We start from the raw sequence: 25,004 nt of genomic DNA, 5'->3' as shown, positions 1-25,004 counted from the left end.
TGAATGAGCAAATGATGCAACCACACTGGCCCATGACCCTGGGTCAGGCAACATATACACCACGGCGAACTCATTCTATTGTTTCTCTTTCCCCCATAGTTTGTCTAGCCAATTCAGCAAATCAGTCATGTCAATCCTATGTTACAGCAACTCCTGCAGCATATTTTGAGAAACCAGAAAGCCAGCCAAGTTTAGAAGAACCTCAGCCCAGCACTTCTGGTGTCAGAGAGCCTATAAGAGCAAAGGACATAGTCCTCATATTGCGTGCTTCTGAGGCATGAAAACACACCCTTCAACAACTAGGGCCATGTCTGCAATGGTCAGACTAGACATTTTGTCATAACCTTTCCAGAGGCTTCCACAGTCATGCCTGAGGCACCAACAGCAGCAGGCTACAACAGCGACTGGTAAGATCCAGCATGGCAAATGCTGCTTTCCTCCGGAGCCCAGTGGGAGGAACAGTTCTAAAGACAATGTCACTTACTTCATAAGTAACTATTTGTTCAAAAATTCTGTAGAATCTTCGTCTTCCCTTGAGAAAGGTTTAAAAACTCTGCCTGCTGGAGATTACCAAAATGCTCACTCCAGATTCTTCTAAACAGGGAAAAGCATCAAAGTAAAGCTACGCTGAAGACGCAAAGCAGCTGTCACACTGGAGCACTGCAAAGTAGGTGGGCCACACTGCTGAACCTTATTCTTGATCTATTGTCAAGGTGAAACTCTGTCGTGACATGAATAGCTAGGAAAGCTACCCATTAGGGGCAAGTTCATTAGAAAATAGGAGCAGAGTGATATATAGCATAACTTGCTCTGACTCTGATCTTCATTAGTGTGCAAAAAGAGTATAGCATGCACAGCAAGGGAGCTGAAGGGATGCATGCACAGAGATAAAAGAGGCTTCCTTTCCTGTTCTATCAGTTTTCCCTGCTACCCTCTTTCGTAGGCACAACTGGCATTTTAAAAGTATACTCCTTTTGCACACCTCTGAACGTCAAATCAGTGCAAATTGCTCTGTTTTACCATCTGTGACTTTTTTCTGACTCACGTCTTTCAAGTCACTCCTCAGTTGCACCTTATGACTTCCATGTCAGTCATACTCTTTTCCCCTGGGCTATTCTGGCCCCATATCCTCTCACTGACAGGGGCCAACAGCAGAGGCCAAATACAGAGGGAGGCACCTGTGGTTCCCCATTCTCACTTCTGATAATCAGAACTTAACTTCCCCAGGTCTTAGGTTACTAAATGGTGGGGATATTATGTTTAAGAGACCTTGATGAATCTTTCTTCCATTAATTTATTCAATCAACTCTTCACCCATTTATCTTTGTCATACCTAAAATGTTGTGGGGTGATGAGTTCCACAGCTGACATACAATTCATGTGAAAAAAGCATTTCCTTATGCTTGTTTTCAGCCATATCTCAATTATTTACAAGTCTGCTTTCTCACAAAGCTTCCACCAGGTCATTTCTCTATAGAGCAGAGGGTATCCAACATGGTGAGCCCTTGGATGTGGAACAGGCACCGTGGCTAGATGCTGGAGCCCACCACCTTCCCGCTGCCCTCCGCCACTCTGACTTCAGCCACCGCATTTCAGTGTCCCCAAGGGAAAGAAGGGAGCAGTCTCCCACAAGCAGGAATTGCACGCAGGAGTCAGTACATCCTTTGGCTGTGCAGACTTTCTAAGGGTTGTTCAGTGGTTTCAGGCAGCAGTGAACATCTGTGAACGTGGTGCCTCACAGCCTGGTCCCCCTCTCCGGACCAGCAGCTTCTGGGCAGCAGCTGGTGTGGGGATCTCTGGAGGGCAGCTGAAGGGCAGAGCTCTCTGAACTGTACAAGCAAGCAGAGGGCAGAGCCGTGGGCAAAGTGAGATCCCTCTGGACACTGAGTCCCCCGCAATGACCTCAAACCCCTTTTCCCATAAAAAGGCGGGGGGGAGGGAAGGGGAGCAGAGGAGAAAAGAAAAGATAAGCTGCACCACTATACAAAGAATGTGACTAGGAAGAAATGAAAGCTTATTAAAAGCTGTAATTAAAGTTGTACACTTGTGTAATCAAAGTCAGTAACAAGGAGACTCCAGTTGATCAAAGATTAACAGCTCTTTCCACAAACACTTGAGCTTTCACAGAGCTATTTCAGATTCCCCCTACGTTAAGCCAGGGATGCTCACTAACTCCAAGGAGTTTACTGGAAGGAAGAGCACAGCTGTGTGACAACAAACTGCCACCACTGCATAGATTTTCTTTATGCTAAAAATTACTCCATTCATTAGAATATGCACACCACAATGCATCCATATGAACAAAAACAATACATCTCAGCAACCCAGATATAGGATCTGGCTAGAGATGACCTCACTTTCCACCTTCTTCTAAGACTGAAAATCACTATAAATCTTAGAATGTTAAATATTTGGCTTTAAAGGACACTGTCAGGTAGGATATAAGATTAAATCTCAGATTTTTCTAAGAGGGAGAAAAGGGGATTTGAGATCCTAATGGCAGAGAAGCTACCAAGCTAATGGGTCAGATTTGCTCTTGACACAATCTTGTAGTCTAGATGTTTCATTGCATTTATTTTACAGATTTTAAATATGCATCTTTTGCCTTAAAGAAAAATAATAATTTAAGAGAAACATTTAGTCACTTCCATACTTTAAGAAAGCTTGCCTTGGCCCCACTACAGTGAACATGATCAAAAAGCCCAGCCCTAAGGAATCACTGGAAAGGTATTCAGATACTGGGACCTTGAGGACTTGCTCTGACTTTAATTATAAATGGAATTTTTAGAAGTGACAAGTAATCAAATATAGGAAAGTAAAGAAACAGTATTTCCTTATAACAGTCATATCTCAGTGGAAAAGAGCTTCTTTGCCATTACTGTTGGGTGGTTTTGTTTTACTATTAGTCTTCACTGGAGTGACTCTGACTTGTGCCAAATTTCAGTTAGTTTTTTTTAAGGATCTTTGAAGTTAGGGATGTTTTTTTTCTTTGTTTTCAGTGCCACATATCTAAACACAGCACATTTTACCTTATGCAGTAAAACTATAAAGTATGGTTTGGGGCACAAAAGTGAAAGTATGCTCATCACTGTGGAGTCATGGAGGTGGGACAAATCCCAGCCCGCTCCCAGGAGGTTTGCGATGGAGCTGGAGAACAGACAAGGGCGGGAATAAGACTGAAGAGCACATGAGCTCAAATGAAATTCAAACAGATCGGCTGAATTTGAGCAAGATACACAAAGAGAAAAAAATAAATGGACAATATTAATAATAAAAAATGTATCATATGTCAGAAAGATTAATTATCTGATGTTACATGCTTCATAGTTTTCCCAAGCTGTGTTGCTATGGAAGACTTACACTTCATCTCCTGAAAAAATATCTGCAAAAACTATGGGGAATTTCCGCATTATTTTTATGAAAAGTATGTATGAGTCAGTGCTGTGCTGTGACTGACTGCAAGGGTCGATTCTTCCCGTTGGACACAGGAGTGAAAGGTCACACAGACTTGTCTAGATTTATATTAATGACACAAAACCATCAGCATATGTGTAGATTTCAAAGATGCTGGGGAAAAAAATCAAGGAGCAGACATGAACAACTGCTGGCCAAGGAAGGCAAATCATACTGGAAGCAGCACAGCTGGAAATACAGAATAAAGTTCTCAGCACACTGAAAAAAAGCACACAGCCCCTCAGTGCAGGGCCACAGGTGAAATCCCAGATGCTTGGGACAGGCAGGCCGGTGACACTGCTGGCATATGCACAGGCTTTGCATATACATTCCAGCCTGAGGACACTAAAATAACCCAGTTCTGACGGACTAATAAAAGCTCCCTGGCTTGGAAAAGAACAACCTATGCTATTATAATCCTCTGCAAGGCTGCATAGGAGAGGTATATATCTAGTAGGAGTTCGGGGCTCTTTTTTAGTGAAAAAGGGCAGGACTGAAACTAAGCAGCAGGCTCAGAGCAGCAGAAGCGCAGCGTGACCGGGAGGTGAGCACTCTGAAAGCACCACCAGCCCCGTGGGTCCTGGGACAGCCACGTGAAGCTGGTGCAATTCTATACAGCCTTCCAGGTAGTCACTGGCATGAGAACAGGCACCAGGATGGAGGATCAGACCCTGTGACATTCATGAGGTCACTGTCCTTTTAAGTGTTAAGAAACTGAGGTTTTCTATCATGGAATCAGGTCAGCTAATAACAAAGGCAGTGAAGAACAACGCTTTCCTTCCCTCAAACTTTGCCTGCCTGATCTAACTAGACCATAAGATTTCTGAGCAGACTCCGACTTACTATTTTTCTGTACAGTACCTAGTGTCACGACTCCTCTGTCTAGGCATGCCTTAAATGAAAAAAAAACCCAACAACAAGAACTGGCCTGGCTTATAAACCCGTAAATTAGCAACAGGGACCAAGAAGAGCCTGGCTTCACTCCAGCTGCTTCAGGATGTTCATTTCTCTGCTGACAAGAGATCTTGATGGGCCCTGAAAGCAGCGGAGCAGCACTCCACCACTACTTTCCAGCCCATCCTGCAAAGTCTCAGCTGTTGGAGTGCACTACACCTTTTACAAAAGCTACAAAATGGGCAGAATCTATCACACCCCTCCTGCAGTGCCTATCACAGAGAAGGAGAGCACTCACTGAAGACATAAACCAACCAAGCTCAACCATGATTACAGGTCCACATCACCCCTGGAAAACTTGTATAACGAAGAACCAGTCCTCTTTAAGCACAGCTCTTAAATTTTCACAAGATCCCTTGAGTATGAATCTAGATTGTCTCCAGTTCTTGAGGCCAGGCCCCTTTCTAGTCATTACCCTCTAAAACCATGCTCACTACATGACTAGGCAAGTAAAAAGCTGATAGCACAGAAAGAAATGACTAATCATGCAACAGAAAGCAACAGACTTTTCCTTATGAAGTTTGCAATGGTCCTCAGCCATGATCAAAAATGTAGGACTTGCCCTCCTCAAGACCACGGAGTTTTCATTTACTATACTTTTAGCCTCTAGTCTTGTATTTTAGATCATTTGATATTGTGAGGAACACTGAGAATAACTGAAAAAGACATTTTAAATCAGAAATTGTTCTTCAGAAGCACTGCCACCCAGTTTCAAACTGGGAAAGATCTGAGAAGTGGTGGGAAACAAATGATGAAACACAGCTTGAGAAAATACTTCACACTATCCTTTTGGAGACATTCATAGAGTCTGGAAGTGAAGAACCAGTGGGGTCTTAGGCCTTCTCACAAAGATGGACAGAGTCTAAGAAATCATGCAGACGCTACCTGAGCTATCAGCTGCCTGTGACACCGCAGACCATGAGGTACAGCTTGCTCAAATGCATGTCTTGGCAAGTGCTGGGAGAACTACACTGAGCTGGCTACAGTCATTCCCTTCCAGTAAATCCCAGGAGACTCCCAATAGGCAGCTGCTCTCCTTTCCATGAGCCTTGACATGAAGGATGCCACAGGGCTCAATTCTTCCACCACTTCTATTTAATATCCGTGCAAAACCTCGAGGGAATATGATGAAGTATATCCATATACCCATGGCAGCAATGCCAGCCATTACACTGATGACATGCAGCTTTATGTATCTTTTCCCCCCTCATGAAGACAGCACTCACCCACATCTCTCGGTGTTGAAGCAAGGGAAGCATGGCTGGCAGACGCTGAAGTCAGAAGAGCTAGTAGTGAGGCTGGCTGGAAGTGGGAAATGTTACAAACATTGTTTACAATTCAAAGACAGAAACTAATGTGGGCAATCTATAATAGACACAATCATGAAGAGGCCCTTCCCCTCTCTCTCTCTCTCGCCAGAATAATTCTCTTTTCAAGCAGTGGACTGGCCATGCTCGTGTCTGTTTTTCACATCTGGGCTGGCCTACTATGACTCTCTGCCTTAGACTAGATAAGCAACGAAGACAGAGATAGTTGCAGTACTGTAGTACCTACCCTATCACAGCACAAGCCAAAGAGATCAGTAGTCCCTGGCCTCTCCTCATGCCTTTTCCTCATACACTCTGAAACACCACTGGTTTTCACAAGGGGCACAGCAGGCTAAGTTCAAACCGCTTGAACAGCTGCTTCTCCTTTCTACACTCAGAACAACAGATACAACTGGAAACCTGTGCTTAACAGAGCCCAGTATCACCAGACTCCTGCAGCGCCTTCGGACAGCAGACCCCCAGCTCCAGATCATCTTCCTGGAAGAGAAAAAGCATTCTGCTCTGCTCATCCTCACATTACACTGCAAGATGCTAACACAATATTCATCAAAAGATCCAAGCAAAAGAAAACGTAACATATTCAAGAGTATCAGACCACTATTAAGCATTAAGCAATAAAGGACTGGCTGGGCCCCTCCTTTGGCTGTACTCTGGAACTTCTAGTTGATAGGCAGCTCCTAAATACTACGATCATGCACCCTTTGCAGCTGCAGAGAGGTAGGATACCAAGACTCAACAGAAATACAGAATGGCTTTCCTAACATTAGGTGAAGCATAACAGATTGCTCAAAATCCTACCACAAACTCCAAGGGCAAGGCAGAAAGTGCAGGAATGTGCAGATTCAGTTTTCTCATAACGGTCAGTTGTGTCTGTCCCTGCACAACATCTTCTAATGATGTAAGGGGTGTGAACATGAGCAAAGGCAAAACAGGATTTCCAGATGGGCTACAGAAAACTCAGATTTTCAGCTTTTAACATAAACTTGGCGGCTTTGTAAAGACCCACAAACAGATGTCTATCCTAGACTCCAGAAGAGCCAGAGTCATCAAGACATCTATTTCATTTCTATACATACCGAGTAATTTCACCTGATGGACAGAAAAAGGCCTGTATAACTCCCCCCAGCATGGGAGTCAGGAAAAAAAAAAAAAAAAAAAAGGTTAGCAGAACAGTTTCGGTAGTAGACAGAGCACACAAATCGGACCACAAATCAGTATACAGCTGCAAGCAGAGACAGCGTTGCTGGAGCAGCAATGATCGAAGGGTAAATGAAAGGAAAGGCTTACAAGGAGAGTTAATGCCTTTCATTGGAACTCATACAGCCAGGCCATAGACAAGCTTTCGAGCACTTGTTCAAAAGTACTGTGCTGGGTGCATAGACTGTATGTGGTGCAAGAGATCGGGAGCCATCAGAGAGTTGATGACAAGTTCCTGAGTCAGCACTGGCACAGCCCAGACATTACAGCAGTCAAGGAGATGTCCTGAGCTACAAGTCTAGGTTGAATCCTAGATCAGTGAAAGACCAGTGTGAGATTTTCCAGCACCCTCATTCGTGCACCCAGCATTAGCCCATCCCCTATGTGTAGAAGGGCAAAGGAATCCCCTTTTGCCAGGTATTTATCAGCAGACTTCCCCTGGTGGGTTGGAAATCCCTACTGGCTATTTGTGGCCAGAATCAACAGGTTTCTCACTGCTTGAATCACGGTGTCATGCTGAATCATAACAGAGAACCTGGCCTCATAGAGTGAGCTAAATTCACTACTCTGGAAACAGTCTTAGACTGTAATTTAATCCAGTGTGAAACTACAGGTATCGTCTCACGCAAAAAATCTGTCTCTGAAGAAAAATGACAAAAGGTAGGCATAGCTTACACTTTGGGGAAAACTGATCTGATTAGCCGCATCCTCAAAAGTATTGTGGAAGTATGAGAGCTCTGCCAGCATTTCCATTTAAAGAAAAGAAACAGCAGCACAAGTTAATACTGCCAAGAAGACGTGGTACATCAGGTATCTCGCTGCCTGCTGCCTGCAGGCCAAATCTGGCTTTCAGGGTCAAGAGGTGCTGCCATCTTTGTGCAGGAAGAAGGACCAGAGCTGGAGGAGTTCCTCCTCCTGCAGCTGCACAGGGCCTCCTCGCACAAGGCCTGCAGCAACATTCCCGGCTCTCAAAGCCAAAAAAGTGGGATCACTACATGCATCTTACTCAACAGTTAACACGCAGAGTTGTTGGCTAGATACAACAGGTATCTGTGTATGGTACAAGATGATGTGTGCTTAGAGGAGGTATTTCAGAAGATTAAGTTTTTGGCCCCATTCATATATACTGGACTGTGAACAATTATAGTATGGTGCTTGTGGTAATTCGCTCACTTCTCCTCTTACTTTTCTTCCATTTCCATGGAAAGGTAACAGCAGCAGTTTCCATGCCATACTCCAGGCTATCTAAAGTGTTTCCAGAGACAGGCATTGCATACAATCTCTATTAGACTCAGCACAGTGACCAATTAGGTTAATCTCAGGGGCAGACTCCTTAGGGACATCTCAGAGCATACATTCTTTCTCAGGCCAGGGTTTCTGTTTTAAAGAGATGCAGCATCATCCAATTAAATGAACAACAGGTGTGAAAGGTAATAACCTAGACCTCTTCTGTATCTGAAGACAGCAGTCAGAATTCAGCTTGGTCCTAACCTCCCCTAAAAGGTCAAAAATTCTCTCCAATTACTAAAGGAATGAACTAATGAAAACTTCACCAACAATATTAGATTGGACATGACAACATACAAGAGATTTTTTTATATATATATATTTTTTAAAGCATCTCAAGCTGCTGGGGCTTGAGGTTACAGAAGTCTGTTTGGCTTTGTGCAATCATAGCCTTAGGGGCCAGATGTAGCCAAAGAAGAAGTCTATCCATTCAACTCCCTCGGTCCCGATTTCCCACAATGGACCTATCTTTTGCAATCCTACATCCAGGAGAAAGGTAGATTAGTAAAAACCATAATCTATCACCTGAGCTGGCACTGGGAAGTCACCAAACCAGAGTTCTACAAATGACTCTGCTGCAACTTCCTTTGTCGCTTTAACAGTTCTCCTGCAGAACATGGGTAACACCCTACACTTACCTCACTAATAAATTGTGTGCATTACTTTAGGCACTGCCTATACTAAAAGATGCTCAGATCATAAACAAACACCCTCTCCTAGCTCTAGCTGTGCTGGCTAAAAATATCACCCCCTCCTACCCTGCTGCTTTTCACTGCTTGTCTCCTACAGCTTACTGCTCCCACACCTCCCGCCAGTAGCAATACTTGTGCAAGTGCTCCCTGATCTACTTCAGGCAAGGCCATTTGATCTGTTTGAGCAAATCCAGCTGACATTGCCTGAAGCAGCTGAGGGCGAGCTCACAAAACCCCTTCTGTCACCAGAGGTAGTCTCCAGCAGTACAACCAGCAGTAAAATCAGCTTCAAGTAGCACACTTGTTTGTTTGCAATGGGAAAAACCCTGTCCACACCATCACTGGTGACAGCTAGGTCACAGTCAGCACAGCCCTCTTGGGAGACACAGCATATACAAATGGAAGGAGTTTTTCCCTACCAACACCGTTGGTAGCCCAACTGACATCAGCTAAGCTGACAAAAGCATTCCTTTTCATGTGCCTCTATGTGTCTCATCCTTCATGACGCCATGTATCTCCATCAGATCTCAACAGGCAGCGAGATGCCAGGAAAAAGCATGAGGGTTTTGCATGCTTTTAGCCATGTCAGAGTCACAACTGTCCAAGCTCTACAGCACGGTCCTGATCTGAATGTCCTCTGCTAGCCCTGTTGGAAGTTCCCAGGCTGGGATTTCCCCTGCACCTTGTGCAGTTATTTAGTAGACTAATATTCAGTGCCATTCAATCCAGATGGCAGAATTTAGAAGAGATTGAATTAAACACGCAAGTAAAAGAGTAGTAGAAATGTTCCTAAATGGCAGGCAAGCTTTCCCACCACACAGAACTGTATTACATTAATATTTTAGGTACTTCCTGTCCTATGACTAGAAAGTTAGTGAGCTCACATTTCTTCTGCTGACTTGCTTCTTTTGTAGGAACCTTTTATCTCCTGCTGCAAAGGAAATCCTGCTACAGGAAACAATCCATTTTGCTCAGGTGAAAATGATCACACAAGTAGCAAAGCAGAGATTTATATAGATCTAGAATAAAACCACATAATTATTACAGTTTACTTTGCCTCTGAGGTCAGCCTTGGGGAAAAAAAAAAAAAATCAGCTGTAGCCAATACTTTAAAGATAAAGTTACTAATCTTGAATGGGTAGCTCTTTCAGTTCCTCAGTCATGATACATATGACAAATAGAATACACATGTAAGAAAACACAAAAATCTACTCTACCCAGTTAATAATTATTAACCACACAAAACACTTACAATGGGAAATCATGTTTTCTGTTCTCTGCAAAGTCATCTTAAGCCCAGATAATTAAGGTTATGTTTCTTTGAGTTACGATTTCTCTTGAATACACAGGAACAATCATTCTGTTAGTTGTATAAATGTACTGACCTCAGCAGACATACAGCAGGGATATACTTGACTCATACTGCATAGGGGAATTCCCAAGAGGACTGTGAATTAGATTTCCTTTTCTCACCTCCTTCCCGCAGTTGCACCCACAAATGGAAATAGGGCAGATTACGGGCATTCCTCTGCTGAAGTATCATTATTACTTCTCAAAAACTAACAGTAAATGTTAGAAAAGGTGAAACAAATGCACTGTGTCTTCCAACACATCATCTCACAATTCCCTCAGCATAAAGAATGCCCCATATTGAGAGCACACTTGAACTAACTCAAAGGTCTAGGCACAGGATCTTCTGCACCTGGAGCACATCCCATGGGAGGAGAGAAAACCATCATTGCAAATACACACATTGCTTTAACTCTGAGGAGTGAGGTTTCAAACATCTGTACCCTTGTTTCTGTAGATACTTACACAGCATATAAGAGGAACTCTCTAATAAAGTCAAGAGAAAGCACTTGCCACAACTAGCTTTCAGAAACTCAAATATCTGATGGTTGTTCCCCTATACGCCAGCTTTCCTTGCACGTGTTTTTTCTTCCAGCTTGCCTCCTGCTATCAGCACCACCTTAACTCAAGTATCAGATTGAGGTGGTTATTACTGTAGAACAGTTAAAGCAGAGAGAAAAGTCTTGTAATTCACTTAGCAATTAGCAAAGCTTGCAGAAGTGTGTTGCTGCGACTATCACTGCACAATCCTCTCTTCTGCTCAAACAACTTACTCCTTTGGCAAGTTTCACTATTCTTAAAGACTCCAGTTGTTTGATGCATACCCTGATCATGCTAGGGTAGATCTCAGATCCATCTTTGGTCCTGTGTGTTCACTGAAGTTTTCAAAGACTCATGACGAAACCCTGCCCATGACCAAGCATCAGGTCCCAGGTCAGCAAAGCACTTCATCAAGTGCACAGGTCCCCTTCAGTTCGAAATTAGGCAGATACTTGAATATCCTGCTGAACAGAGATGGCAGCTGGACAGACAGCACATGCTCCAGTGCACTTTTAGAATGAGGTCTTAGAAGCAGGTACACATGGGCAAGCCTGTTCAGGTCAGTTTATCATGTTTTCCCAGCTGGAACTAGCCAGAGCTAACACATTACTTCCATTTTCTTTCTGAGATGTAATACACTGCAGTAGTTTAAGCTGTAGGTCACAAAAGTGTAATCTGGGGATCATGAGACAGTCATTAATCAATCAACCAGTGGAAATAGGAGCTGAGTAGATATCATTATCTCTACGTTACAGATGAGACACAGAGAGTTTGCATAACAAAGCCATAGCGAGAGAAGGCACTTATTTCCCAGTTTCCCTCCATCTTTTCTTCTGAAATTTGTTTTCTCACTCTTCAAGACTTCCTTCCCCAAATGCAATCCAGCAATTTTCTTCATTCAGAGGCAAATCTGACTCCATGTCACCCCTGAAAGCTAGCTGAAGCTCTTCTATACAAAAATCAGTTAAAGAAACAAGCGCAACTTTTCTTTTTTCCAGACATCCTGTAAAAGCTACCTGAACACTGCAGTGATAATGACAGTGACAAGGAAAGACAATGACTAAACAAGAATTTGGACATGGAACTAGCTACATACTGAGTCTCCACTTGTCTGCACCCCAATTAGTACAGAATCTCCATCACAGTGGTCTATAAACCGGATCAGTTACTTGTCAGTAACTGAAGGAAAAGAACTGAGGGAGTCAACTGTGAGCAAGGAGAGGTTACAGAAAAAACGAGAGAGAGAGGTTAGCCCATTGCCCTGGAGTAATGGCTAGCCTTTAACACATGGCCTCTGCTCCTGTCAGTATTTCTTCTTGGACAGGTTATCTCAGGAATTTATGCTTTCCAATAATTACCTTTCAGAGGGCTCTCACTTATCTTGCAAGAGGAATCCACCAGTAACCTGACCTGCATTGCTCATGCAATCGCCATCCACCCCCTCTAACCTTTCATCCCATCTCTCAAAGCAAAAGCAAGCGGTTCTTCCCAGGCTTCCAGTGCTGCATCAGCAAGGGCTGGTGAAGTTGATAAAAATAAGAGTTTTAATGCTTAATGTTACACAAACATTGATGAGCTTGTGGGAAAAAGCAGTAAAACATTACCAGCTGGTTAAAATACCTCCTGTACTAATGTTATATTATGCAGAACTGAAGGATGAATGCTGGTCTCACACCATCATATGAAGCATTTTTACCTCAGAGTAAGTTTTATTATTTTATTGCAGCACACCTCAGAGCCAGTCGGTATTGGTTTTAATAAATTTTTGGACTCTCAGGACCCTCTATTTAAGCTCTCTTCCTGTTACCCTCCTAATCTACCTTTCTTCCACAGTGTGAATTTCTTTTCTTCTTGAAGCATCACTGCTAAGAGGAAGTTTTTGCTTCTTGCATTCACTTCAGAGCCATTTCAGATTAACTTGTCCATCTCTGCTAAAGTATACGTTATTACACTCAATGTAATTACACTCCCATTCATGCTCTGATCAAGGCTCTCCCAGGTTGGCTTTTTGTGTAAGGGACTCCATTACATCCTGTACAAGCTGATGGGCACCAATTTATTCCCAGTACCATGGCTGGCACAGGGAGAAGGATTCTTATTTTCTGTTCTGGATTTAATGAGACACCTCTTCAGCCAGTCAGTAATCATAAGACAATACCTCATCTTGAAGTTCTGAGAAAGTATGAGGCCTGACACAAGGAGTAAAAAGCCATATAACATCCTACATGGGACCTTGTCATCAGTCCAGAAACATATGGTCAGGGTACATAGACCATCAAATCTCTGTTGCAGCATGGATTTGCCTCATATGGGCTTGCAGCCGCTTCAGAGAGGTACCCAGAGGAATATCTCTCTCTTTCCTACACTGGCTACAGAACTAACTTTGGTCTGGGAGAATGTCCATGCCTCACTCTGGCTGCATTATTTTAAAGGAGCCACATATTGCTTTCAGACCCGTGAGAACTTCGGACCAACGCACACACTCTCCCTGGCATTCCCATACTCCCATCTGAACAGGACTGTACCACAAGAAAGAGTTTGATGTGGGGAGAGCAAAAGAGGGGAGGGCAAGAGAGAGCTGCTCTTCTCTCATTAAACTTCAATAGGTGCCTAGGCCCAGCAATGCTGCACTACAGTTTGGATTTATGTTGCCCAATTAACACAATTCACAGCATAAAGTTTTCTCTTTCTGTTTTGAAGAGGGAGGAAGAGGAGAAAAACCACATTCCAAGCATTTGGCACAACAAACTTCCCTAGCTATCCCCTGGGAACAAAAAGGGAGGGAAAAAAAAAAAAAAAGGCTTGTCACCACACAATTTAAAATAACCGGTCTTTGCTGGCTCCACTCTGTCTCAGGGGTAAATCCAAGTCTTAGCCCCCACCCATTAGGGCTGCAGGCCCAAAGCACTTGACATTCATCAGGAGAAGCAAAACAGCTCCAAGGCAATGGAAGGGGGAAGGGAAGAGTCCCTCCATGGGCAGGAGTTGAAAATGGAAGGATCTGCAAAAACGTCACAACATAAGGAGGGTATGGAAGTCTTCTGTTTCTGAAGTCCATCACACACAGATGAATCATCTTGGTGTAGTTGCTATGGAGCACAAAGCAGGCAGGTAAATGTCTCCTCTGTCCTCAAGTGGGACTTCTCCACCGTGGTCAGTTTAGGAACTGCTACTAAGTGACAGCAACATCGTTGGCTCTATCACATGCACAACAGAATGACTCTCCTTTCTCCCCAAACGTACACTCTCCTCTCTTCTCCCCAAAGAGAACCACGAGCCATATGCACCGAATACAAAAAAATTCTAACCGTCTTTGTTGAGAATTATGAGCTAAAAGCCCTTCAGATATTCATTCTTTGGAGTTTTTGTGTAACATACACTAATCAGTTACACACCGAATTGTTCTCACCATGAAGAGAAAGACTAGGAGGATAGCACCATGTCACTCAGTGAAACAGAACATTTTCACAGCAGTCAGAAAATAATCTAGTGCATTACATAGCTCAACAACTCTCAACTTGAGTTCCTTAAAACATCACATGTGGGTTCTGGAGGAATCTGTAGGCTTAATCAGAGCCTTTCTTTGCTCAACAAACAAGAAGACTTAGCCAATATTTCAAAGCACTGGAGATTGTTCTTTACTCTTTGATGTAGTCACAGAGAGAGGCAGAAAGATGGAGAGATGGGAAGCAACTCTCTTCACCAGCAGTCAGGGAGAAAACACAATCACAGAGTTCTACAAGCTAATCACAGTGTGATGATCTGACACTGCACTAAGGCGTCTGCTCACAGCTCACCATCCATATACAACAATGATGACAAAGCATCAGAGGCAGCACATCACCAGGTTACCGCACCCTGGTGATGATGTCACTTCCTCTTAGCCCATTCAAGAACCAAACTTCAGGTTTGACTATCACTGATCTATAGTGTTGCCTATACACAGACAGATTGCACATGCTTAAAAATGAATCAGTGTCACATTGATTCCTGTTTATAAGACTGCCATGAATGACTTTGAATATTCGACTTTGGAGGAGCTACATGGACTCATGCTTGGTTTTTGAATGCAAAAAATGCCTGGTGTTTATTTGACATTTTATGTGTATAGATACAATCCCTTCCAGGTTGTTCCTCTTGTGAGGGCACCGAAGAGCTGGAGGATCCTTTCTTTTGCTTTCCATGTGACTTCTTGCCAGAAAGAAGTTCAATTATAATGAAATAATACACTTATATGAATAAGTTCATGGGGCTCTTGCTTATACTCCTTCTTTTAGTCTAGCAAGCCAAAAGATTGAAGGAAAGGGAGGAAGTACAAGTACAGAGCATGCTAAAGGAAAATTAACCTTCAGTATGAAGCCAGCTGATAAACAGCTGGCATCTATGTCTTCAGTCAGCATCATCTTAGATGAAGTTCTGTCTGTTCCCACTAAGGAGCTCCTACTCCATTTTTCCCTTCATAAGTTTGTCCATCAGCTGATGAGGTTTCTCAGTTTTGTCTGGTGCATCCAAAAGTGAAGAAACAGCTGGAAAATGCTGCAGCATCTGGCAAGCATCTGTGGCAAAAATTTCTAGAGGATTTAAGGTGATAGCAGGTATGGTTATAATTTATTATAGGCTGACATTGTTTTTAATATCCAAATTCTGGCACTACAGAAACATGCTTTTGCTTAGGTTTGTTTACTTGCCTGTTTTCTGTTAATTCTGCCTGCATAAAAGACAAAATCTTGATAAAATACTGGAGAAGAATCCCAGAACACATGGTTCTGCAGAAAGAAGAAGACGACCAAGTTCTAACAATACCCACTTTTTAGAGAGAGTTGTTAGTGTTCCAAAAATGGCAGCAAAAATACAGTACCTTGTTTCTGCAATTATCTGCTTCCTTCAGGGTTGTATGTTCTCTAGTCATTTAAGGAACTTGTTTATGTTACGTCCTGAAGGACCAAACTGGGTACTGTAATAATATCTTTCCAGGTGATTGCAACTGTCAATACATTTGAGTACAGCAGCAGCACAGAAAAAAAAGGTGGAAGCAGAAAAAATGCCACTTGATTTCCTAAAACGTTTAATATTGCAGCGACAGGCAAACTATGACAAATTACATTTTAACTTCAGTCTGGATTTAAGACCTGAATCTGAACTTCAGAAATATAATTTGCACATGAGATTGTACACTTGGTTGCCATTAAAGCTTGCATAGACTGAGCACTCCGTTTCTGATTTCTGCTATTTTACACTCACTTTGCTAAGGTAAAAAGCCCGCACAAAATGGAAGAAGAATGAGGCCTCAGCTTCACTGTTGGTATTTGCCTGTGTACTGAGGGATTTGTTCAAAGTCTGGTGGGTTGAAAAGACAGGTGTCAATCCAAATCAGTCCAGTCAGGAAACTGTTAATCATGGCTCCCACTGAACAAAACAGCAATACCATTGGGAATTACAAACTTTAATAGGGAAGGAAAGATGGCCAGTAAAGAGTGAAAAGGGAGCAGCAAATGGAACAGCACACAGCAGGGACTGTGTGTCTTTGAGCAAAAAAGGCCTGGAAATTAAAAACTGAAAGATGGAGCCCATTATTCATCAACCCCATAAAATAATGTACAAGGTATTTAGCATACAGAGGTCCACGAAAAACTGGGTCCAAATTCTCGGTATTCTAAAAAAAATTAATATCTATAGTAAAAAAGACCAGGATTCTCAAGTACTATAATCTGCCCCAGAAAGAGAAAAGGGCATCACCAGTGTTCTAGGGCATGCACAATTCCAAGGGATTCGTAGGATAAATGTGCTTAGATGGTCCCAGGAGATGATTCATATCCCATGCTACAGAGAAAGGCAAAGGAGGAGACCAAGAAGACAGCTGACAAGCATCTCTAGGACTGTGGATGACTCCTATCCATCCTCCTTTTCATATCACAATGCATACAAGGGACGATCAGACCTCAAAACTGTATATAAAGCCCATTCCAACTGCTAGAGATGAAACATCATAGTAGAGGTAAGCAGGAAAAGTCAGGCCAGGCACAACTCCACATCTCCCCACATTCAGTAGCTTCACAATGTAGTATTTGACTGAAACTTTACTAATAGGTTGCATCTTGAACTTGAGATGCAGGCACTCCTATTTTCACTGGAAAAATAGGCAGGAAGGGGATGAAGTCCAAGTTCAAGAAGCTTAACCTCGGATTTATGGTAAAGAAGTCTTTTTTTAATCCTGATATTCCCATTTTAATTCCTGTATTCCACCCACTACCTGCACTTGGTACTTTACAATATTTCCAAATCAAGCCACTCAAAAAAATCATGAGTTGGATCCTGTTTCCGAACTTGTAGATTATTTTAGATGTAGGTATTTACACAGCCAGTAGAGCCAGAAATTTCAGGTATAAAACTAAAATTTTCATGCAGTCCCTGGCTTCTAGGATCTGGAGTTGCTAAGAAAGTAACAGATTTTGAAAGCGTTAACAAAATCACTGTCAACTGCCTAGAGAAGAAACACAGAATAATACTAGTGTGTTAGGCCCTAACACACATCTTAGCAAAAGTTGGCAATTTGAGTTCAGTGAAACCACTTTCTCCACCAGCCAGGCCTCCCTCAATTAAACAAACTACATACAGCCTATTTTTCTCTCATGAAGAAAATGCTTTTCTAGAAGAGGGCTGACTCAGTTCCTGCATACTTCAGAGTACTTTTGACTTCCATCAGTGCAAAAGGAGAATCAGGATGCTTTGTACTATTCTTCCTATAGCTCTGTAACAACAGAAGGTGTCTTAGAGGGACTGACAAGGCTTTAAAAAGGGTATATTGAAGGAGACAGTTTAGGCTACTAAAATTAAAGTAATTTATCAACCCAAAAGTAATTCTTGTCATTTAGCCTGCTTGTTTTGCCTTCCTAGGTTTGACTACGAAACTTACAGATTGAAATCTGTTGTGGTCCCTGGAGCTTGGTTCTCTTGAATAAACCAGGAAAATAAACCGTGGGAAGAGACTGAAGCAGCACCAGGAACCCTTCCTGTCCCCACTTTTATTCAGCCAGCATGCCCCAAAACTGGCAGAAGAAGTGGAAGCATCAGGACACAGCACAAGTCACATCCCACTACACCCTCCAATAACCTCCCCATAGCTAGAGTCAAGTTTGTAAATAAAAATGGTTGCCGTTTTTTGAACAAAGATGGGTCCTCAGTTTAGAACACAAACATATCTTTGATTTGCCTTCTCCCTTTCTTGAAATCTCCCAGGGAGAGGGTCTGAAAATACCAGTCACTCCTCACTGTAAATCTAAATTTTCCCAATTCTACCCCACTGAAAATGCACTGAATACCACAGGGCTAAACAAGGATGGACTTTGTCCTACCTTTCTACTACAGATAGCATTTTACTGTCACTAAGGGAATAAAATAATCATAAGAGCATAATGATAGCATGTGTGTTGTTAGCTGCTGTTCTTCACGTGGGGCAATCACTGGCAATTCTCAGATTTAATCTCTCCCCTTCCCCAACCATGCAGTTGATTATCGCTCTCATTCCCAGTTAAAAAACCTTGATCAGCGTAAAGCACATAAAGGAGTCTCTGACCCCAGCTAAAGGAACAACAAGAGATGACATTTGGTTCTTTGAGAGAGGAGTAGATAAAAAGGAAAAATGACAGCTGGAGTCAGGAGGAGCTAGTTAGTGGATTGCAGGCCCAGGAGGGTGCAGGGTGGGGGCCCACAGAAGAGAAACAATAAGAGACTGCAGCCAGACTGTTCCCTCTCCTTCCCTAGGTCTCCTTTGAGTCAGTAAGAATGACTGCAGCAGATGTCAGGACCCATGGGGATCACTCCTTTGGCTTTCTTATTTCTTCAAAAAAGGTAACCTAGAAAAGAGAAGAAATACTGGAGAAAAAAAAAGAAAAATGAACCAATAACTGCTTTGACACGTGGGAATGAATACAAAGGTGAGCGCCAACTTGTAATGACCTGTGGTATGTAAATACGCTTAAGCCAGCAGGAGGAATTTTTCTGGGTCTGGTCCAACAGGGGCAATCGTTTACAGGATTTGACTGGGATTAACCTGCAGTTTCCACTTCAGGATACAAAGGAGAAATACAATAAGTAAGCACAAGGCAAGCAGCAGTTGTGAGGAGCATCCCTGTGCTTCTCCAACACACACAACACAGCCAGAGCTGGCTTGCAAACACACCTGGCAAGCACGTCTCAGTTCTGGGAACATCCCCAGCAAGCAATCAATACGCGTGCGCTTGCGCGGACGTGAGTGTGCCCGCACGTGAGCGTGCTGCTCAGCACGCTGCACCGAACACCAGATTTCACCCATTTCCAAAACACCACATCTCATTCGGCATTACTCAGGACAGCAGACATAAAAACCCAAATCTGTCAAAGGCATTTTAGGCCAGATTCACTGCCACTGGTGTAATTCCCTTGAAGTCCATAGAATTACACCAGGGAGAAAGAGGTTGGCTGTTTAATATTTGTGGCTTGCCAAACTGTGCATCTGTGTTGGTTCTTTTGTTTTGGAGACACAATTCTACAAATTATCATTATGAAAGAGATTAATTTTTGTTTTAAAAAGATCACATTCTCAGGGCACAGGAAGAAGTCCATTTCCATTCACCAAGTCCTTCTTCCTCCATTTCACACACCCACAAATAGACACTACACTTTTTTAGATTTGCAAGTCTGCACAGGTGTACAGAGACATCAACGGTTTTAAAGGCTTCGGACTAGAAGTCATTTCCTGTGGCAGAACAATCTAGCAATGACATTGTTGGATGGATTTTCCTATCTTTCCAAGATTCATGTAAGGTGTTTTGAAAGAGACATTCCAGTGAAAACTCTGCGCTTTGGCTTTGTGCATCAGGAGCAAGAGGAAGTTCAGGGATGCAGAAGAAGAGACAGAGTTCTGACCTCTGAACATGCTTTTGTCCAGCATGCTTTTATAGCAGGGAAGTTGCATGCACTTGAGGCACCCTCGTTGCTAGCAGAAGGGTTTTAATACAGATTCTTCCAAAATCTGTAATTCCCTCCTTTATAACAATAGGCTTTAAAAATGCAATAGTTTGGAGGTTTCCCATTTCATCGTTCTGGTAAACCCACATTCAAAGAGGAGGAAGTTGTGTGAAGTCCTGAAAAATAAAAAACCACCCCACTACTGTTTTCCTTTGATGGGCTAGTCAGGAACCATCTCTCCAGACCACTTGTTTGACTCAAAGGCAAAAAGTAGTTTACAGCGAAATAAACAGCAGCTAATCAAGATGAACCTATTTGCTTATACAGCCTTACTGGCTAAAATACAGCACCAGCCCTGAATATTATTTACCTTGGAGGTGGCAACAACAGAAAGTGAGCAACTGATTACACAGCTTCTCCACCAAGTATGAACCAACATTTATCTCCTGTGTACAACAACAAAGACTTAACTGGGCTCTTCAGCCTTTCCTTTTATTTCTCGAGTACCCAGGAATATACCCAGCACCTTGTCTAGCGAAGTCCCAGCACCAAAAACACTTTACAACACTCAACAGCAGTCTCCCACACCTGCACCTGGAGGGCAAAGACGAATGCTGTTACAGAAAAACGTGTGAGCGCTCAAAGTCAGGGACTGTGTTAGTACATGTTTATGCAGTGCCTTGTGCAGCAGGGCCCAAATGCAGAGTGGAGCCCCTGGGCACGGGGTAGGCTTCTTCTTCTTTCTGAATGTAGGAAAAATCATGCAAGATGATATAAGAGACTCAAGTAATAAGGTTTGGGAAATAATCATTTATCTGCTTTCTCTATAAATACCAATAGCTCATTACTTGGGTTTCATATTATTTTCACCTGAAAGACAAACCTGCTATGATGAGAATGAACTCAGCCAAACCCAAAAAACAGGGCACCAGTGTAACTGGAAAAGGAGACCAACATTCTGAGAAGGGAAAGTGCTCGGCAGTGTTCATCATGGGAAGGGAAAAAAAAAAAAAAAGGAAAGACAAGGAAGAACACTAATTAAAGACACAGTGTGGATGCAGGAGAACACACAGAGATCCCCCCCACCCCACCCCTGCCATCCGTATGACAGTGCTGCTTTGTAGAACAGAACAATAGGTACATTATACTAACCTATAATTATCCCGAGAAGAATGATAGCAAAGTCAAGGCATTACATGAACACTGGAATATTGGATACAATCCCATAAGAAGCAAGGGGGTGGAGGAGGTGCTTTAAAAAGAGATTGAAACCTTCCCAGCACAGAACATCAAAGAGGAAATTTCATGTTCTCTTCACATTTATTTGGGTTTTCTTTTATTTGATGTGATGATTTAAACACAATTCCTTTTTTCATGCATTTCTTGGCTTCTTTATGCTGCAATTGGTTCCAGCACTGTAACATCCTCCTTCCACAGCATGGTGGATTTGGCACAAGCAGGAGCTCAGCCCAGTGCGTGACTGCACCATGTGTCTAAGCAGTGGGAGACGAGAAAGGTGGATGGAGACGTACTCCAGCTCTGGACAAAGAAAAGCAAGGGGCTGGTGATTCAGTGAATGCATAATCAAGTGTTACCAAGACACAGGGCACACAGGCACTCAATACCTGCACTCCTATTCCAATCAGATAGCAGGTACTGAAATACAGGAAGCAGCGAGGCACAATTCTACACCTGTTTAAAACACGCCGCTTGCATTTGTAGTCTTATACAATGTTGGGGAAATACTGGAAGAAAGACTTGGAGTTGTGGGGTATTGCTGCTTCTGTTTGTTTTTAAGAGACAGTATGTTGCATTAGACACTTTGCTCTTTTCGTAAAGTAACAAAAAAGAGTGTAGTAGCCTATCAATTTTGCAAAATCTGAATGTTCCTCCTTGATTTTTTTTTTTTTTTTTTGAGAGTAGGTAACTATGACGACCTGGTGTAAGCAACTGTGTTGCTTGGTCCACAGAGTGGACCATGTATAAGTTTGCAAAAAAGCAGACAAACACAAGCACCTCCTCCTTTTCTCGTTCTAGGTGGACTCTGCTCCTCCCTGTAGACATGACTGGTTGGGTCCTGTCTTCATCCAGAGACAATGTCCAACCACGCCAACACACTGTGTCTCCAAATGATGAGCAAAGATTAAAAAAACCTCCTAACAAAGCCCTTGCAGGATCTTGCCATGACACTGGTGTACAGCTGCTCTCAAACCTGAGTGTTTCTAGCAAAGCTTCCCCGCTGCCTGCAGCGTGGTTGGACATGCTTCCTCTGAGCTACAAGCTGGTTGTGCTCTGTAGCTAGGAAATGCTGATGTGAAGTTATTAAAGGTATTTACAGCCCAGTACTGACAGGCTATGTTGCAGGCCAGAACTCAAAGCACTGTTCCCTGATGGGATTCAGACCTCATCTAGTGTTCAAAGTTGGAAAGGGAATCCAGGAGCCCCTACTTCACACGAAGCAGCATACCTCTGATCACTAGTTGGTAGTGTTCAACCTCTGTGGGAGAGCTCAGAGCTGTTGCTAAATTTGTGTAGGCCCAGAAAGCAGTTACAGGCTGGGGCGAGTGCTGAACTTCGCAGGAAACGCGTGGCACTGCAGAGTGCAGGAAATAATCAGCAATATCTTACCTTTGTGAGAGAAGGGATCCAGGTTCCTGCCGAGCTCAGAAGGCAAAGGGACCTGGAAGAGACTGTTTTGCATGGAGGCAAAAGTTCAATTTGCCCTGTTCAAGGGAGGAGCTCATAGGCTGGAAACAACTTGGGACTGGGCCACTGGCTCTGAAGAAGTGTGGTAGTGTCCATCAGCTGTGTGATCATCAGCACTCTGCCTTTTCCATCATGTAGCAGCTCCTGAGCCAGTCTGCTGCAAGGTTCTGCGAGGGGAAGGTGAGAGCGGGACTCTGCCTGAACCCAGAAGGCAGTCTGAAAGCAGCTTTTGCACAACAACAGCCTGAAGTACCATCATTTTGGGAAAAGACCAGTACCTATTCTCTCTGTATACATTCCTGCTCACAGCTCTGCCTGCAGCCACAGCCAAAAAGTCAGATCCCATGCTCAGGAAAATAGGAGATTATTAAGCATTCCCCCACTCACTTTGCTAAATGGGTCCCTAGTCCCCTCTCATTTTTGGCTCCCCCAGACCAGCAAGGAAGGGAATGGAAAGGATGTTGACACATTCCTGTGCTCCATCATGCCTCCTCACACCAAGCAGACAAAAAGACAGGAACATCTGCAAGAGAGATAAGCAGCTGCCTGGCTCCATTCAGCAGCATGGGGGCCTCTCTATTCTTGCTAACAGGTGTTAATACAGACAGTGACCAAGAAGTGTTCCCAGTTTGCACCAGGTTAAAAAGAAAAAAAAAAAAAAATCGGCATAACTCCATTGACATGGGAAGAATGGTTCCTGATGTCATACCCCTGAAGCTGTGAGCAGAATCTGGCACACAGGCAGTTACAGAAGTTAGAGGAGACAGGAATCATTCAAGCCATCCAAAACAACTGGGCATAAATACAGCTTATTTACAGAGAATGCTGGATAGGGCAGTGCTGACCCTTTTTTTTTCTTTTTACTCTAGAACAGATAACCTCAATAATAACAACCATTTTTATTTGGACACTATGTAATGGAAAACTTACCCTTGCCATTTCACACTTCTCTCACTACAGACACCCAGCTGATCTCATAACCCTCCTCCCTCTGCCACATCCACATATACACGAGTATCCTCTCTGTGCAGTGCAGTAACTCATATTTCATCTGTACCATGGGCTTCATGAGTCTGTAACTCTGCCCACTGAGTGTTGTCAAAAAGCCACCAGCTGGAAAGGATACTGGAATGAAATCTATGCAGCTCTGTGGCCTTCTGAGCGATTACAACTATGACACTTAAACCCGTTAATGTGCTAAGCATTTTCTGGCAAAGTTGGTGGGTTACTATGGTATTTTGGGAGGGGGCAGGAACTTGAAAAGATGTCTTCCTTGGGGAGGAGCAGAAGGAAGGAGACAAAAATATAACAAAACAAATTCCTCAGCAGTCTGATACTCAGCAAACTCCTCAAACTTGCCATAACAAGGGTTAGATTTCAGAGATCCAAAAACAGCTTCCCAGAACAAAAATAAACTTGTGTGTTCCTGCCAGGTGGATACACGGGACTGTCTTTTGATGAATGTTTTTTGATTTCCTAGAAGAACTAGTAGTTTCCCTTCCTCTTGCCCCTGTTCTGGCTTTGGTCAAAGCAATGTCTGGTAGGTTTATCCTCATGCTTTCCATTTTTTTCAGCAAAAATCACTCTGTCCTTATATCCTTTTTTGACTTAAATCAGCTGAGAACCAGAGAGGAAGCTGACCCAGAAGCACCACAGGCTTTGTTACGTGGAAAACCTCCAGGACTGAAAGTGCTGACCAACTGCTCACCATTCCTACTAAACTGGGAGCCCAGGCAGGTTTGGCTGAGAGGCATGGTAAGGCCCAGGGAGTCCAGCAGAGCCCCAGGCAGGCACCTCACACAGGATGCCCCACACTTCTCATCCCATCTCCTCCTGCAGGAAATTTTGTACATTTGCTTCTCGCCCACTGTCCCTGCACACACTCAAAACTTGTTCAAAGAATGCCATCTGAGTAAGTGCTGTCAAGTGCCGTTAGGTTAACAACCTGTGGGGAAAAACACCAAAATATTTTTTTCAGAGGTGAGGCCATCTCAGGAACTATTTTTAAATAGTGATAACAAGCTGTTCTGAGACAGAACTACAACTTGATGTTCTTACAAGAATCAGAACATGCTAAAATGTAGAGTCAAAAAAGAGCCAGAAATGAAAGTACACCAAATACTATGGTATTTGATTTCCCTTCCACTCACACATACATAGTGCAGGAAGATGGGAACATCTCCAGAACAAAAGAGATGCAGACACAAAGCCAGAGCTCACTCAAGTTACACTAGCGAGTGGGACATTTTTGCAAAGTAACACAATTTCATGCTTACAATATCGTTATGATCCATCTATTTGGCCAAGGGAAGGTAAAAGTGCATTTGTTATATTGCTGGTAGATAAAAGAAGACAAAAGGAATTTTCCATAAGGAAGCTAGTTTATGGTGTTGGTCTCTTTTCCCAAGTAACAAGTGATAGGACAAGGGCAAATGGCCTCAGGTTACACCAGGGGAGGTTTAGATTGGATATTAGGAAAAATTTCTTCACTGAAAGGGTTGTCAAGCATTGGAACAGGCTGCCCAGGGACGTGGTTGAGTCACCATCCCTG

At 43.1% G+C, this 25,004-nt stretch overlaps 1 protein-coding gene across 1 annotated transcript in view; it reads right to left on the bottom strand.

Annotated features, from left to right (window-relative positions):
• DPF3 (double PHD fingers 3) overlaps window positions 1-25,004 on the bottom strand; it is a 154,859-nt gene that overhangs the window by 96,813 nt on the left and 33,042 nt on the right. The gene's annotated exons all lie outside the window — the stretch shown is intronic.

This window comes from Athene noctua, chromosome 6 (genome assembly GCF_965140245.1).
Source record: "Athene noctua chromosome 6, bAthNoc1.hap1.1, whole genome shotgun sequence".
NCBI classification, from domain to species: domain Eukaryota; kingdom Metazoa; phylum Chordata; class Aves; order Strigiformes; family Strigidae; genus Athene; species Athene noctua.
This window is presented reverse-complemented; position numbering and strand designations above follow the sequence as displayed.